Here is a 17,314-nt window from a genome sequence, read left to right as displayed (position 1 = left end):
GAGCATTCTGAGTCCTCAAGACCTGGGAGACACTTTTCCCACAAGCCCCATGTTTTGTTCACATTGGCCCAGTTGAGGGTCTCCTCTGAGTCCTTTTACATGACTGGCTGGTGACCTGTCATCTTCCTGGGCTTCCCACAGCCACCTATTCCCTTCCATCCACCAGTGGGTCCTGATTTGTCCTCAGGAAACACCATCAGCCTGGCGGGGTATGTAACCTCGGCAAAAATCTCCAGAGCAAATACAAGTGCACCTTTGGGTCCCTCCCCACAACGCCCTTGCGTGGGGCGGGCAGGCAGGGAGGGCTGACCGGGTGCTCCTTCATGTGTAACCCCCTCCTGCCCGCTGCTGTAGGCTCTGCCATTCACAGGAATGTCCCAGGCCGGCTGCGACAAACCCTGCTGGGTGAGACAGCTCCCAGCTCAGCCCTCGGTCCTCACCCCTCCCCCAGAGATCCAGGAGATACACTTGACATAAACAGCAATGAGAGCAACTACTACTTAGTCAGCATGAATTACGTGCTGCCCACTTCAGATGGGTCCTTTGGATGTGCAAGAAGCATGTGTCCTGAGGGAAGAAGAGGGAGAGCCCTGCAGCCACTCCCAGGGGACAACAGGCCTTAAGTGTCCCCGCTGTCTTCCCCCAGCTTCATGGCTCAGACAGCCCCAAAGGACACCAGGGTGGGTGGGGGCTGCCCACTCCAGACCTCGCCCCCAGGCCCAGGTCAGAGACCCTGGGGCTGAGAAGGAAGCAAGGGCCAGTTGGATGCCTGAGTCCCAGCTGAGGGTGGGGGCAATTCTAATGATTTCATTCTTGCTTTTCTCATATCTGTGATCATTTTGGCCCCACTAGAATGTCTTTTCCAGTCGTTCAACCTGTATTTTGGGCACCTACTATGTGCTAAGTGCTAGCCAGATCAGGGGAACATGCCAGGCACAGCCCGCCATGTCAGAACCCTTGCGGAAGGTCAGACACTAACAAACACAAGCGTGCAGTGCTCCAGAAAGGGGCAGGTGGATACGACACTGACAGGGGTCCCCCCGCTGTGCCCCACTGGTCTGGCTTCATTCATGCAGATGTGATGACTGAAACCTTCTCCAGATGTTGCCAAATGTTCCGGGGGTGGAGGGTGCAAAGTCACCCCCAGCTGAAAACCACTGACTTAGGTGTATGAGGGAAGGGGGTGGAAAAGGGGTACAGGAACTGAGGGCTGGGCAAATGAATGGCGCAGCTTTAGGACGGAGGGGCGTGGCGTCAGAAAGGGCAGAAGTGGGAGAAACAGAGGCCTAGAGCGTGGTGGTTTCTGGGGTGGAGGCTGAGGTACAGCAGAAAGAAGGAGCGAGAAAATGGGAAAGATGGAAGAGTGGGGGTGGGGAGAGTGCAGGGGTGAAGACTTGATGGCAGGTCCAGCAGGGGTGGCTGCGGGTGTGGGGCTGAGAGGGTTCGAGGGGGGAGTGCAGCCTCAGAATGGGGGGAACTGGCTGACGCTGTGCTCTGGGGAGGCGGGGGCCATGTGGAGCCCATCATCTGTGGCTGGCCAGGACGCAGTTCCCAGCTGGGTCGATGACTATTGACTCTCCGCAGAGGGGTCAGATGCTGCATCTAGGCAGCCTCTGAAAGAGAGGGGGTCAGCGGTCGAAGCCCCTCAAGGCATCATTTTTCTGGTGATCCGTCCAGAACAGGAGCGTAGCCAGAGCTGCCTTGGCCTCAATTGGCCACCATCTGATTAAACAAGGTCTCCCTCCACCCCCACCCAGTGCTGCCCCTGGCCCTCCCAGGGACCAGGGTGGGGCCCTGTACCCCAGAGCGGCCTGCGCTGATTTGGGGCCTTTCTGCCTCTGCTGGACAACACAATGGGCTGAGGATTTTCCTAACACAGAGACCAACAGAATCCTGGAAGTTCTGAGTGACACCCAGCAGTTGAGAAGTCCTTCCATGGACCTCTAGAGGTTATCACCACGAAGCAATCATACATTTTCAAGCTGTCATCCCAGGCATCTATGGCCCTCGAGACACAAACTCCTGGAGAGAGGAGGGATGGCCTGGCCTGATGAGCGGTGCCTGGCTTGCTCTCCTCTGCAGGGCCGTGTCCACCCCACCACATGCAGAGATCTGGGTCACAAGCGGAGGGGGTGCCCTCAGAGCCCTCCTTGGACTCCGTGCCGGGGCCACCCCCTCAGAGTGGAAACAAGCAGCTGAGCCCCTTGCCGGTTATGAGCCCGCACTCTGGCACCAGATGCGCCAGTTCCACCACGCAGCAGCTGTTCACTGTGAGTCAACAGGTCACCCTCTCTGGGCCGCAGGGTCTTCATCTGTAAAATGGGCTCCACCACAGCTCTCATTCATGGGGTCACTCGGGGTGAGCACGAGCTAACACAGCGAGCACTCAGAGGACGCCAGCTGCTGCTGTGGTCTCCCAGGAAACCCCTTCTAGAAAACCCAGCAGCTGGAGGCCTGCCGTTAAACCCAGCAAAGCTCTTTCCTCGCCAAGTCCCATAGAAGAGCTCTTTGCACATCGAACTTGCCATGTACTAGGAGGGAAAGTGGTTGGTTAGGCATATTAAGAGGATAAATAAGCCTGAAAGGGGCATTATTCTACAGAAGAAAAATGGTTTCTGAACACCTGAGAGACTCTTATGTGCATTTCTGTAGTTGGTCTGCTAAGAAGGGCCACCTGAACTATTCAAGGAAGCCAGCCCTCAGGCCCTCTAGCCAGGCTTGGTTAGGAATCAGCCTCTCAGGCTGATTTGAAAGGAACAAAGCTAAACTTCCTTTAAAAATATTATTCAATTTGCTTCTCCCTAATGGCTAGTGATGCTGAGCATTTTTTCATGGGTCTGTGCACCCTCTGTATGTCCTCCTTGCAGAAGTGTCTGTTCAGGTCCTTTGCCCATTTTTTAATTGGATTGCTTGTCTTCCTGGTGTGGAGTTGTGTGAGTTCTTTATATATTTTGGAAATCAAACCCTGTCCGAGGTATCAATGGCAAATATGTTTTCCCATATGGTTGGTTTCCTTTCCATTTTGTTGATGTTTTCTTTAGCCATGCAGAAGCTTTTTAGTCTGATGAGATCCCATTTGTTTATTCTTTCCTTTATAACCCTTGCCCCAGGGGATGTATTGGCAAAAATATTACAGTGGGATATCTGAAAAAAAACTGTGGTACATTTACACAATGGAATACTATGCAGCAGAAAGAAAGAAGTAACTTCTACTCTTTGCGACAGCATGGGTGGAACTGGAGAGCATTATGCTAAGTGAAGTAAGCCAGGCAGTAAAAGACAAATACCATACAATCTCACCAATAAGTGGAACCTAATCAATAAAACAAACAACAGTGACCAGAGTGGGGGCAGATAATGGGGGAAAGAAGTGGAAGGGACAAGCAAAGGAACATGAACAGAGGACTCATGGACACAGACAATGGTGGTGTGGGATTGACTGTGGGAGTGGGGGTGACGGGGTTGGGGTGAAAAAGGGGGAAAAGGTGGGATGACTGTAACTGGAAAACAATAAATACAAAAAATATTATTCAAGAATGCAGAATGAGTCTTTAATGGGAGTTAGAATGGGGAGGACCATGTGGCTAAATGTGAGTAATTATCAAGGCCCAACATTCCTGTTGGGACATGAATACATGGGCTCTTATTACATGGAAGGGAGGGAAGGAAAGGAAGGAAGGAAAGAAGGGAAGAAGGAAGGGTGAGGAGGCCAATGATGAGTATTATGAACCAAGGATTATAATTAATCAAATTCTGTATATCTGAGATCCATTAATTGTTGGGAACCACCCTGCCTGGTTTCAGAAGCTGTAAACCCCCATGGCTAAGGCTGAGTGAGAGACCTTGGGACCATAAGCCACTAAGGAAACAAAGCTTATCTCCCTGGCAGGAACACCGCCTCTGCCCACTTTACTTCACCCTGCTTGGCCCCCAGTGCACGACCAGCTAGCCAATGACGGGTAAGATTCCTCAAGGGAGGGACGACCTAAGACAGGCATGGTCACGAAGAGGCCCTCAGGGAAGGACTTGGGGGGCTACAGAAAAAAGGGGTGATGGACCCTCGCCCCCCAGCTTTGACATAGCCTGAGTCCTCATTCTGTCTGCAAGAAGTCTCCTAATCTCTTGGTTGCCTTACTTCCCCTGCCTGACTTAAGCCTGAAACAAAGACAGAGGGCTGTGCAGTCCTGTGCTGGAAAGGGCAGATTCCCCGGGGCGATCAGGCCTAAGAAAGAATACATAAAATCCTGTGAAACCTGCTTTGCTAAGAATGCCCTCAGCTTTCTGATAAGGGTCCAAGCACGAAATGAGTTTGTTTCCCAAAGTTTTATAGCCCTTTAGCTAACTGACCCTGACTCAGAATAAGCCCTCAGAGTTCTTTGTGTGTTATCTATTGTTTGATCCTTACTGCCTGACAATGATGAATGAGCTTTACCTGTATTCCTGTGCAAACTGAACCCAATAAAAGCCCATTGAGGAAAAGGCTCCTGGTCCTTCTCCTTTGAGAGATCGGCCACCTTTCCTCCCCAAGCAGATCATGTCTTGGTAGACTTATTCTCATCCATGGCACATGGGGGGGCCCTGCAGGAGGAGCCCCCCCAAAATTAATTACATATATATATAATTATATATAATATTATATATACATATATTTTCTTAAACCCAGATGTTTCTTTAATTCAAATTGACCTTCCCCTTGAGTAGCTTGAGTCCCATACTTTAATAAATGGGGCTTTATCACTATGGCGTGATTAAAATCTTATGTATGTATATCTTTCAATAGTAGATCCATTTTTCTGGACAGCCACACCAGCAGATGGAGTCAGTGAATTGCAAGTCCCCAGAGATTCTCCTGCCTACCCTGGTGACTTTTAGGTGAATAACTAAAGCCCCAAGAAGCTGTGACTTGCTCAAAGTTACTAACTAGAGAGCCAGGCTGGTTGGGGGTTTAGAGACACAGTGAGTTGATGGCCTGCCCCGGAGAAGGAGCCGACTCAGGCAGCAGCCCACCTGCCAGCCTCCATCACCACATGGCTACCACCACACACAGTTCTTATGGTCTTCTGTGTTACCTGGTCTCCTCAGTAACACTTGCCTAACATTCTCTTTCTCTTTTCCCTTTGGGAGCCCCTCTGGGACCCGGGACTGCAAAATGACCCAATAGCAAACTGGCTACAGTGAGAACCTGCCTTCCCCTGTGCACTGGAGCTCAGGCAAAAATCTGTAATTAAGCATCTTGTCGTTAGGAGGATTAGTCAAAACCAGCCTGATCCCGGACAACTGATGGAAATCTCGTTCCACACAAATTACGGAATGGAAAATGATGATGGGTAATTAGTGCCTTTCAATTGGGGCTTTTTATCCATGCCTTTCCAGGCTGCATCCATCATAATGAAAAGAGAGAGGCTCTGCCAAAGGAAGAGGAGACAACTGGACGTGGAGGCGGCTGCCTTGGGACAGCAGGGAGGGCCCGCTGTGGACAGCCACAGCTGGCTCAGACAGCGGCTGCTGCAAATTAGGACCCCCCCCTACCAAGGAGGCCATTTCCACCTTGGTCATCTCAGTTGAGTGTCCTTAGGTAGGACCCCAAAATACCTGGAGGCTCTCACTTTAATCCATTTGGCCAACTCTGGCCTCTGACTGCCACAAAGGATATGTTTGGAGGAAGGACAGCTTCACACATTCAGAATATGCCCCAAACACACCTCTAGCATTCTTCCTTTCAATAGCTATTGGAGAGCTGATGTCTTCGAACTTAACTCTTCTCGACTCCCTGTACCAAGTACTGATGGGGCATAAGCATCCCACCTGCTGTCGTCGATCTGGCAGTTTCCAGATGACGTGTGATCCTCCCAGTAGCCGAGCTGCTGGGCCTTAAAGCCTTGGGCTGCAGCTGGACTGCCTGAGTTTGATTTCCAGCTCTGTCCCTTACAAGTCAGTTAACCTTTCTGTGCCTGTTTCCTCATCTGTAAAATGAGGGTGATCATTATCACCTTATAAGGTCATCTTGAGGATTACTGACCTAATACAGAAAAGAGCTTGGAACAGTGCCTGGTATACAGCAAGTGCTCAATAAATAAATGTTAGCAGTTACCAGTTCCTAGCACTCCTTTTTGGCAATGAGGAGATGGCTTCCATTCACAGCCTCTAAAAAGGTCAATCCCATTGCAAGCAAGACTGGCTCACTCCCTCTCTCCATCATTCATCCATCTGTGCATCTACTTCACCACCCATTTAATCATGCATTTGCACGCCTCCCTGCATTCTGGGACTTCCACTGAGAAAGTCCCTTTTCAGGCAAAGGGGCCCCTCATTCAGGCACTACTAGAACCAACTGTTAGAGCTAACTAGCCTCTCTCCCAGGAGGGGACATCCCACTCCAGCATTCATTTTCTCTCTCTCTCTCTCTCTCTCTCTCTCTCTCTCATTATTCCAGAACGCAGAATGAGCCTTTAATGGGGGGTTAGGGCGGGGAGGACCACGTGGCTAAATGTTAGTAATTGTCCAGGCCCAAAGTTCCTGTTGGGACATGAATACATGGGCTCTTATTATATGGAAGGGAGGAAAGAAAGGAGGGAAGGAAGGAAGGGAGGGAGGGAGCGAGGGAGGAAGGAAGGAAGGAAGGAAAGAAGGAAGGAAGGGCAGATGGGGAGGCCAGTGAGGAGTATCATGAACCAAGGATTATAATTAATCAAATTCTGTGTATCTGAGATCCATTAATTATATAATTATTATATATAATATTATATATATATTTTTTCTTAAACCCAGATGTTCACACACACACACACACACACATGAGCTTCTGCAGGAATTTCCAAATTCTTACAGATCTCCACGCCACTGGCCCAGCTGACGGGCCCAGGGGTGTACACCGGATCCAGCAATGAGTCTCCCCCATGAGATCTGTGCCATCACGTCTGCCTCTCTAGGGACAGAGGCAGTAAGATGGACAGGTTAAGTGTGAACAAGGTCATACTTCACCCCCATGTGCAGCGAGGGAGAAGACTACGGAAGCTGGCAGCAGAGAAGGGTGTTGGCCAGGGGCAGAGTCCTGGGAGCAAGCCTTCGTCACGGTTGGCGGGTGTTCACAAGTCCAGCAGCACCTCTGCTCAGGGGGTGAGAAGAACCTGATCCCCTGACTCCAAGGCTCACACACAGGGGTTCTGACACGTGACCAGAAGAACAACTCACACACCATCTCATTCATTCACCGCCTCCCTTCCCCATTCATTTCATTACCAATTCTTGAGTATCTGCGGGGAGGGGGGCAACACTTTTCCAGCCCTGTGGACAGGTTACTGGCCTCAAGGAGTGACAAGTCCCTTTTCACTGACTGTAGGCTATACCATTTTTTTTTTTCATGTTTTAACATCTTGGCAATCAGAATGCATCTTGAAATGATAGCATGCCATAGTTTAATTAAATTAGTGGTTCCAAAAATAATGGTGTCTTTAACAATAGATGAGGTCATAGATTCAATGAAATATGGTAACTATAGCTGAGACTGTTATGAGTTCACCCAAAGCAATTTCATTTTCTTCTAGACATCAGAAATAGTACATTTCCCAGTTTGCCTTTCGGTTAGCTGTGGCCACAAACTCATCCTGGCCAATGGAATGTGGACAAAGTGATATAAGCTATAAAGTCCCCCTTTCTGGCCCATAAAAATCTCCCATGACACTCCTGCCCCCTCTTCCCTCTCTCCCTCTGTCTCTTTCCACCCTGCAGGCCACACAGGATCTGGGCAAAGGCTCTGAGGATGCAGGCAGAGGATCCAGCTGGGGGCTCTGAGGCCCTGGAGGGTGGCAGAGCCACAAATTGGAAGGAGCCCGGAGCCCTGAAGAACATCTTCAAAGGCTGCCTGTTGAACACCCTCACCAGAATGTTGAGTGGGCAAGAGGTAAACTTCTGCTGGGTTAAGTCACTGAAACACAGTGACTAGTAATCATAGCTAGTGGTACCCACCAAAGAGTATCGATTCAGTTAATGATAGGTGCTGCAAAGAAAGAAGAAGGAAGGGGACAGGTGGTAGGTGGAGTGTCCAAATGTGGTGGCCACAGAAGGCCTCTCTGAGGAGGAGACATTTAAGCAGAGGCCTGAAGGAAGAGAGGGAGGGAGGCAGGCAGGGAGAGTGCTGGGTTGGAGGACAGCAGAGACTGGGAGGGGCAGGCAGGGCCCTCCTCCTGCCAGGGGCACTCAGACCAGGCCAGGACCTCAAAGGGCCTCCGGTCTGTCCCTGTTGCCAAGTGGCCACCTGCCTTTGTAGAACACCCCAGTGACAGAAGGAAGTTGTTCCCATCTTTAGACCACTCACATTGTTTAAACACAGAACAAAACAAAAAAAACTCTTGTCAAGAGCCAAAATATTTCTTCCCTCTGGAGCTTCCAGTGTGGTTTGTACAAGCCCCTCCGTCAGGACCTGCACAGCAACTCTAAGCCCGCTAGAGGCTGGGGCCTTCCTCTCCTCACCAGGATCGGCACTCGCCCTCCTTTGAGAATAACCATCTGCTCTGTCCATTCCTCCTACAGAAGAGCCTAAGAACTGAGCACAGGCCTTCAGGTGAGTTCTGAGCAGCGCAGAGCAGGGCAGTACCGCCACCTCCCTCATCCTAGACACTATACTTCTGTTGATGCAACCTGAGACGGAATCAGTGAATTGGTGGGCCTCACTACCGCTTCCCTGTGTGTGTCCCCATGGGCCAGTGTGCAGGACAGAACCAATGAGGGGGACAGCCCTTCCATCCACTGCCTGGTCATGACTGTGGCCCTTCTGTGTGGCCTTATGCACAGCAGAGATGACACAGGAAGCTTGAGGCATCCATTCCTCTTCCTGAATCAGATTTTTGGTCTCTGGGTGGATGACAAGGAGACATCTTAACTCGGGTGGACAGGTGAAGGCCTGGCGCTGCAGCCACCTGGGAACCTGCTTCTGACCTTGGCAATGTGGATGACAGTGTGATGATAAAGGCCTCACTGTGTGCTGGGCACGGAACTATGTGCACTCAGTCACTGATTCCTTGCAACAACCTGTTGAAGTAGGTACTTCAACATTTTCCCCATTTTACGGATCAGGAAACTGAGGCCCAGAGGGGCCAAATATCTTAGCCAGGGTCTCACAGCCAGAAAGTGCTGGAGTGAGTTACAAAGCAAAGGAGGACTTACTCATAACACTCCTCTGCTCAAAATAGCAGGGCTTTACCTCAGAAAGCAGGAGTCCTTACTGCAGCTGGGAAGGCCTTCGGGACTTGGCCCCCCACCACTCTGGTGCTGTCCTCTGCCCGCTGTCCCCCATGCTACTCTGTGCCAGCCACATGGCCCCAGAGCCGTCTCCTGGCTGTAACTCCCACCTTGAGGCCTCTGCCCCTGAGATGAGGGCAGGGCTGTGTCTGCTCTCTTTTCTGCTGTCCATGGTCTAGAGCGCTTCCAGGCACCCGATAGGTGCTCACAAAATATTTGAACAAATGAATGAGGAGGTCTGAGAGTTAGGTGGGATAAGTGTTCCTAAGCCCAATAGCCACTCGGGATGTGACAGTCACAGGCCTGAGCCATAGGACAGGACCAGTGTCAGAGCAAGGGGGTCAGCCAGTGCCAAAGAGCAGAGCCCAGAGGCCTGAGTCCCACAGTCCCCACTGAAGGACCTAAAGGGTCAGCCTCACCACCAGTTCCCACTGAATCCTGCTAACGCCAGTGTAAGACGTTATGGAAGATGTGTGAATCCAAAACCATGTAATGTGCTTGGAAGAGATTTATAAAGGCAAGAGTCTGAGATCCATATCAAGAAATCTGGTTCTGAAATGTAATAAAAGACACTTTAACTGACAGGGGTGTCCAACCTGTGGCCCTCGGGCCGCATGCAGCCCAGGATGGTTACAAGTGCGGCCCAACACAAAATCGTAACTTTACTTAAAACCTTTTTTTTGCTCATCAGTTTTCATTAGTGTTTGTGTATTTAACGTGTGGCCCAAGACAACTCTTCTTCTTCCAGTGGGGCCCAGACGCCAAAAGTTTGGACACCCCTGCTTAACACAAGAATCAATGTAATTTATGAAAACCTGTGGAAAGTGGGGTTGGAAAAACAGAGCCAGAACCCCGACTCCGTGTGAGAGAAAGGGTCCACCACTGTTCCCCGCTCTCTAGAAAGGGGCCAGGAGGGGACCCAGGCACAAGAGTTCTGGGCCCCAGACCATGTGGACTCGAATCCTATCTTTGTCACTTACTCCTTGTGCAACCGGTTGCTTAACCTCTCCACGCCTCGGTGTCTTCACCTGCGGAATCTGTAATATAAAGTTGCCAAACCTCACAGAATTTTTCAAGGATTAAATGATGCAATAAATGGGAAGCACCCCCAGCAGCATCCACACATCGTAAGTGCTTGATAAACAGGAGCTGTCAACTATTATTCCTCAGCTCTGGCAAGTGCAGGTCCTTCCAGCCACGGCAAGGAGGGCCTAGCGGTTTGGGTCTTGGTCGTCTCCTCTAGGAACTGGATCTAAGAAGAAAATGCGGAAAGGGGGGAGCAGAGGAGGGGGGCAGTCCCAGGCTCCTGGCCCTGCCCCGGGCTGTTGGGGATGGGGCACTGGACTCACTAGGCTTGTCCTTGGAAAAGCTGTCACTTGTCAAGCTGACTTCTCCAGATGGAGCATTTTGACTATTGATCTGATAAATAAACAGCCTGCTGGCTCGATCAAAATGTTGTTTTGCATTTCAATTACTGTTCACTAATGCAACCTTCATCCCACCAAGATGCTGCTGGCAATGACACCAGCCCTGCCACTGGCTTGAGAAGTAGAGTCACCCCTACCAGCACCAAACAGAATTAGGGCCCCCACCCCGTCCCTGAGAAGTCAGTGCGGGGGTGGGGGGAGTGGGGAGGGCACTGGAAGGTGGGAGGACAGCTGCTCCTGAGGAGGGGAGGGAGGAGCGTGAGTGGAAAACTGGGAGGCAGGGGCTGCTATGCCCTTGTGGCTGCAGGCATGCCAGACTGGACACACACCTACCCCAGCCAGGGCCCCCTGGGCCCCCAGAGTCAGGCCTCAGCAGCCCCACTGCTTTGTTGTGTGGCCTCGGTGGCTTTACTATACTTCCCTGCATCTCAGATGCTGCATGGGTGAACTGGACCCAAGAACCGCCACCCCACTGCGCTGGCTTGTTGTAAGGAGAACACAGACAGGGAAGCCCTTCGGAGGACAAAAGACACTAATGCAACTGTATTATTTAATGGAATAATAATGTGAAATGTCCTTTCTTGTTAAGCATTTAACTATGCGCAAAGTGCTTTACACATATTGGCTTTGCTAATCCTCATGATAACCCTGGACGTTCAGTCCTATTTTACAGATGGGAAAATCCACTAAGGCATAAGGATGTTGAGTGTCCCAGGTCACACCGTGTCTCGGGAATGTTAAAGGGCGAAGTGTTGAACTCTAATCCATTCTGACACCCACGTCTGGGGGTTCAGCCACTCGGGCTCTCCCCAGCCCCCCACACACTAGGGTCAAGGACTGACTCTGGAGGAGTGTGGTGACTCCTAAAAGTTACTTTTTCCCTTTCCTGGCCAGATTGGCCTCTAAGGTGGCAGAAGAGAAATGGCTTCTGTCCTTCTCCCAGTGGGTCTGGACTCGAAGGAGGAGCAGGGGCCACCTACAACCAGAAAGAGCATGGCAGGGCAGGGCCGTGAACCCAGTGTGTCCACCCAAAGTTCATATGTTGCAACCTACCCCGCCCCAGGTGATGGTATTAGGAGGTGGGGCCTTTGGGGGGGGGTGATTAGGTCACGAGGGTGGAGCCCTTGTGAACGGGATCAGTACCCTGGTAAACGAGGCTCCAGAGAGCCCCCTTGCCACCTTGCACCACAGGAGGACAGAGCGAGAAGACCGCTGTCTATGAACCAGGAATTGGGTCCTCATCAGACACTGAATCTGCTGGGGCCATGATCTTGGATTTCCCAGGCCCCAGAACTGGGAGAAATAAATTTCTGTTGTTTGGAAGCTATCCGGTTTATGGAATTTTGTTGTAGCTGTCCAAATGGACAAAGACAGCAGCATGCCTGAACAGAAGCTGTTCTCTGGACCCCCTGGGTACACATGCCTGTGACCCAGGTCCAGCCACCAGGGCCAAAAGGATGAAAGGACGGGGTAAACACAGCCTTCTCAGTGAGACAATAGGCCATCTGGAGATCTGAAAACCTGGGCACACCGCGATGTCAGGGGCAGGCCGAAGAGACGTCACTTAGAACCAGAAGAACTTCCAGGGCTATGTTATCTGTGTGCAGAGCTATGGTGGGGTACGGGTGGCCTGTGAACCCTGAATGGAGAAAGTTCCAAGTGGATGGAGTGGGGACTCCCAATGGTGAGGGAATGGCAGCCACAGGTCGCAGGGGCCCCTTTGACAAGGACTGCCCACGCCTCCAGACTCGGTGTCTTGGTGGGACTGAAGGTAAATGTTGGCTCTTTGCTTTGTCCTTTGTCTGCAAAATGCACTCATCTAATGTGCTTCTCTCTCTCTCTCTCTCTCTCTCTCTCTCTCGTGCACACACACACACACACACACACACACCCTCCCAGCTCCCATTTCAAGGGTAGAATTGCAATTTTATAGTTTACATTTCAGGTTTTTAAAGAAATAATAAGCAGTACAAGGTCTTCTGAGTTCTTATTATGCCTGGTCGAACGAGCCCGGAGACTAACTGATTTGGCTTCTGCCCCAGCTCTGAGGCTGTGTGTCCTTGAGACAGGCGCTTGCCCTGTCTGGTCTCAGTCACTCTACTGCCCTCTCTGGAAAATGCAGACAGCCCTTCAACCTCTGCCAGAGAGGCCTACAGGAGGTGACCCAGTGGGCCCTCGGGAAGCAAACGGGACCGTTAGTCCCGAGGTTAACCTGGGAAGCTGGGCACTGGTCACAAGCTTTTAGTTCATGGTTGCACAGGTAACTCAAGGGTTAAAAGTGAAATCACCTAAAGAAAAAAATATCCACATTACAAAATGAAGCGCTCCCTGTAACACAATGACCTCAGATCAATACGACGTGTAAAGACGGGGAATCCATAACTCCCTAGTCCCCCACCCTGCTGTGTCTGCCCAGCGAAACACCCGTCCTCCTGCCCCCCACGCGGACCCCCTCCTCCAGCCCCGCATTAGAGGAGCGGGGCTTCTCCACCCACATCCACCCCAGAGCTGCTCTCCTCACCCACCGGACAGTTCAGGCCAGGCTGCACTGCGAGGAGGAGCCACCCAGTTCTGGGCTCTCCCAGTTTAGATTCAAGTCTTGGTTTCTGCCCCTTCCTTCCTCCATGACCTTCAGCAGGTTCTTGACCTTCTCTGAGCCTCAGTTTCTTCATCTCTAAAACAGTGATCGCCCATCTTGCTACCTGATGGAGTTACTGTGAGGATCTGTTTAGGACGCTATTTTTCAAGAGCTTGGCAAACCATCAGTCTCCTGCAATGTTGTCGCACCCTCCCCACCTTCACTCTGGCATTTCACAGCACTGGCTCCCGGAGAGGAAGGGAACAAGGCTTCAGGGCGACCAGTCCCACCAGGTGGCGTCCACTCACAAAGGAAACCCAAAGCAAACCCAGGTTGCTGAGCGCTTACATGTCTGTCCAGGTAACCAAGGTAAAAAGTCTCACCACCACGGTGAGGGTGGAGGAGCTGAGGATGGGAGGGGTCCTTGTTCAACGTCCCTTTGTGCACTGGGGACGGAACCAAAATTTGAGCCCAGGCCCCTCTGATTCCTGAGTTCTGAGCTTGACCTCTACATTTCACAGCCTCTCAAGATCACAGTTCCAAGTGGAAATAGTTTAAATATGCAAAAGCAAACTACCTGGCCAGCTGCCTCCAAAATTTCAAGGTCACGGAATAAGTAAAGTCTGAAAACCTGCCACAGACCAAAGGAGATTAAAGAGACAGGACAACTAAATGCTATGTGGGATTGGGGTCCTGGAAGAGAAAGAGGCCTCAGTGGAAAAATAAATGAAATCGGAATAAAGTGTGCGGTTTAGTCCATGGTAACACACCGACGTCAGTGTCTTTGCTGTGACCACGCACCCCAGTAGTGTAAGAAGATCGCGAGAGGGAAACCGGGCACTGGTATGTGAAACTCTCTGCACTGTCTTTGCAGTTTTTCTGTAAATGCAAAGCTATTTTAATAAAAAGGTGGTTTTTTATAACAAGAAAAATTTGTAAATCTCCAACTTTGCTTCTTCAAGAGACGGTGAAGAGCCATGTGACATGCTGGCCTGTCCTCAGGAGGCATCTTCTTCCTGACCACCAGGCCCGCTTCAGGCCAGAGGCCTCTGGCAGGCCCAGCTCTGCCTTGGCCCCGCTCCTTTGCACACATGGGGCACCGCCAGAATGTGCTCTCCCCTCTCCACCAGCAGTTGTGCCCTGGCCTTAGTGGTCTGGAGCCATACGGACAAGCAGACTGTGAAGCAGTTATCTCACGCCTGTCGGTTTAGCTTAAGGTAGTTCATCAGAAGACAATAGCCACGTGCTGGAAATGCGACCTGTAGTATTCACTTCAGACACACACCTGTCCAAACACCCACGAACACACACAAATACTGCTGAAAACAACCTTAATGTCGGTTTATAATGCCGCATCCACTGGGTAGGATTGTGCAAGTGTTGAAACACTGGGAATTGGAAGAAAATGGAAAAACATATTGAAAATAAAAGCCAGTCCCTTCCATAGCCTGAAAAGACCTTTGCAACCAGCCCTGGCTACCTTTCCAACTTTAGCTTTGACCCTCTCCCCATGTCCAGGCACACTGGCCCCCTTGCTCTGCCCCAAATACACCAAGGGTATTACTACCCCAGGGCCTTTGCACTGGCTACGTATATACACAATATAAAAAGAGTATGTATGGAAGATAATGTCCAAAAACAAAAAGAGAAGTGATACTTGGGAAATTAACTGAACTTTTAAAAAAACATTTCTCAAATTAGTTAATATTGTAACATGACATGATATGGTATAAAGAAGATATATTGGATATTGTTCAGACCTTATTACAACATCTATCTCTCCTGCTCACTTAAGCAAGCCACTTAGTTTCTCCAAGTTGCAAGTGTTTCATCTATAAAATTGATATCGTATTCCCTTATTCAGAGGGCTGCATGAAGATTAACGAGAAAATGAGAAGAAAGTACTTAGCACAGTACTTGGCATGTAGGGGTGACCTTCACAAAGGTCTCTGCCCCCACCACAGTCTGTTCAGTTCTGTTTGTATGGTTTGTTTTTGGTTGGACCAAACCAAAATGTCGCTCCCTCTACAACTTTCCAGAGTTAGGGACTCCTGCTGAACTTAGAACACACATAACTTATATACACTAGACTTTGCTGCTGTCAGCCTCCCCCTACTAGCTCCTGGAAGGCAGGGTCCTTGTCTTACTTACATCCAGATCCCGCAAAACCTGGCTAAGTGCTGGGTACAGAGAGAGCTCTCAGTGGTGCTGAGTGAATGAATGAATGATTCACAAAACAGGGGCTTCCACTCAAGATAGCAGCATAGGTAAACACAGCTAACCTCCTCACAAAACCACATCAAAATTACAACTAAATTATAGAACAACCATCACTCAGAACCATTAGAAAATTGAGTTGAATGGAAGTCTGACAACTACAGAGTTAAAGAAACCACATCCATCTAGACTGGTGGGAGGGGAGGAGACATGGATGGGCTGGTCCCACACCCACGTGTAGTGGATAAAAATTTTGGAGGGATATCTAAGGAGCAAGGCATCCCAGCCCCACACCAGGCCCCCCAGCCCAGGGTTCCAATGACAGGAAGATAAGTCTCCAAAACTTCTGGCTGCAAAAACCAGAGGGGACTGAGTCAGTAGAAGAAACTTCAAGAGTTCCAAGCGGTTCCTCTTAAAGAACCCACGCACAGACTTACTCAGAATCACTCCTTCTGAGCTCCAGCACTGGTGTAGAAGCTTGAAAGGCACCAGTGGCATACGGGAAGGAACTGAGGTGTCTGGCATCAAGGCAAGAGCTGGCGGACAGCTTTCTCCCACACAGAAAGGTGGGCAGAGGCCATTGTCCCTTTTCTGAACCTTCTCCCATAACAGAGCCACAGAGCTGGCAGGCAGGTGCCATATTTGAGACTCTATCAACCTGGCTAACACTGTTTGCCCCACCCTGGAAATCCCCTGAGATTCTGTCCCACCCAATTTATGGGTCCACCCAAGCTGTTAACAGAGACTTTTCCATATGAATGGCTGATCTTGATTCATGCTTTAGAACTTCCTAAATCCTCTCAAACCAACAATAGCCCCCTTCAGTGAGGGTCCAGTCCCCAACTCTTGCTAGGTGGCCTCAGGCATGGCACTAGCAGCAGCCAGCCTAGATTCAGAGTTTGGCTTTGCCTGGGAATCGCCAAGCCCAGCACAAGTAGCAGCCATCTCAGATTGATTTATAGCCCAGGAAGGGTGACCCTGGGTAAAACACAGGTCGGGGCTGACCTTGGCCTTCACCACCCAGGAAACTCCAGAGCCTATGGACCCAGTGGATAGCTACAGACACTGTTAGAGCACCACTACCCTGCCCTTCCACAGCTGGTACTCCATGGAGAGCAGAGATTGGTGGTCAGTGATTTACCCAGTCTTTGCAGCTGATTGGCCTGGGTAAATCTCTTCCATTGACCTTACAACAACAATAAGGCTCAACCACAAGAGGAGGGAGTACTCATCCCACACCAAGGGTGTACCTCAAGTACTCAGCTTGGATGATAATGAAGGCTGTGCCACTGTATAGAACTGTATAGGACACCTACTACATTAGGCCATACTACTAAGACAGAGAGTCATAGCAGCTCTACCTAATACATAGAAACAACACAGGGAGGCTGCCAAAATGAGGAGACAGAGAAACATGGCCCAAATGAAAAAACCAGATCAAAACTCCTAAACTAAGCAAAACAGACAAAAGCAATCTATCAGATGCAGAATTCAAAACACTGGTTATATGGATGCTCAAGGGACTTAGTGAGGGCCTCAGCAACATACAAAAGATCTAGTCAGAAATGAAGAATTCACTAATTGAAATAAAGAATAATTTGCAGGAAAACAACAGTAGAGTGGATTAAGCTGAAAATCAAATCAATGATTTGGAACATAAGGAAGAAAAAACAAGCAATCGGAACAACAAGAGGAAAAAAAGTAAAAAAAAAGATAAGGATAGTGTAAGCAGCCTATGGGATCACTTCATGCATTCCAACATTCACATCATAGGGTGCCAGAAGGGAAAAAAAGAGCGAGAAGTTGAACATCTATTTGAAATATAATGAAAGGAAATTCCCTAATTTGGTGAAGG

General features: G+C 50.0%; 1 protein-coding gene and 1 long non-coding RNA gene across 4 annotated transcripts in view; one reads left to right on the top strand and one right to left on the bottom strand.

The window, feature by feature from the left end:
* Positions 1-17,314, bottom strand: part of ESRRB (estrogen related receptor beta) — a 159,794-nt gene that overhangs the window by 52,935 nt on the left and 89,545 nt on the right. The gene's annotated exons all lie outside the window — the stretch shown is intronic.
* On the top strand, positions 11,850-14,143 carry LOC123480550 (uncharacterized). The gene is made up of 3 exons (XR_006656604.2): positions 11,850-12,435; positions 13,482-13,611; positions 13,764-14,143. It is a non-coding gene; the product is annotated as an uncharacterized lncRNA (long non-coding RNA).

Source organism: Desmodus rotundus, chromosome 7 (genome assembly GCF_022682495.2).
Source record: "Desmodus rotundus isolate HL8 chromosome 7, HLdesRot8A.1, whole genome shotgun sequence".
NCBI lineage: Eukaryota > Metazoa > Chordata > Mammalia > Chiroptera > Phyllostomidae > Desmodus > Desmodus rotundus.
The sequence above is the reverse complement of the archived record's forward strand: the minus strand, read 5'-3'. Positions and strand labels throughout refer to the sequence as shown.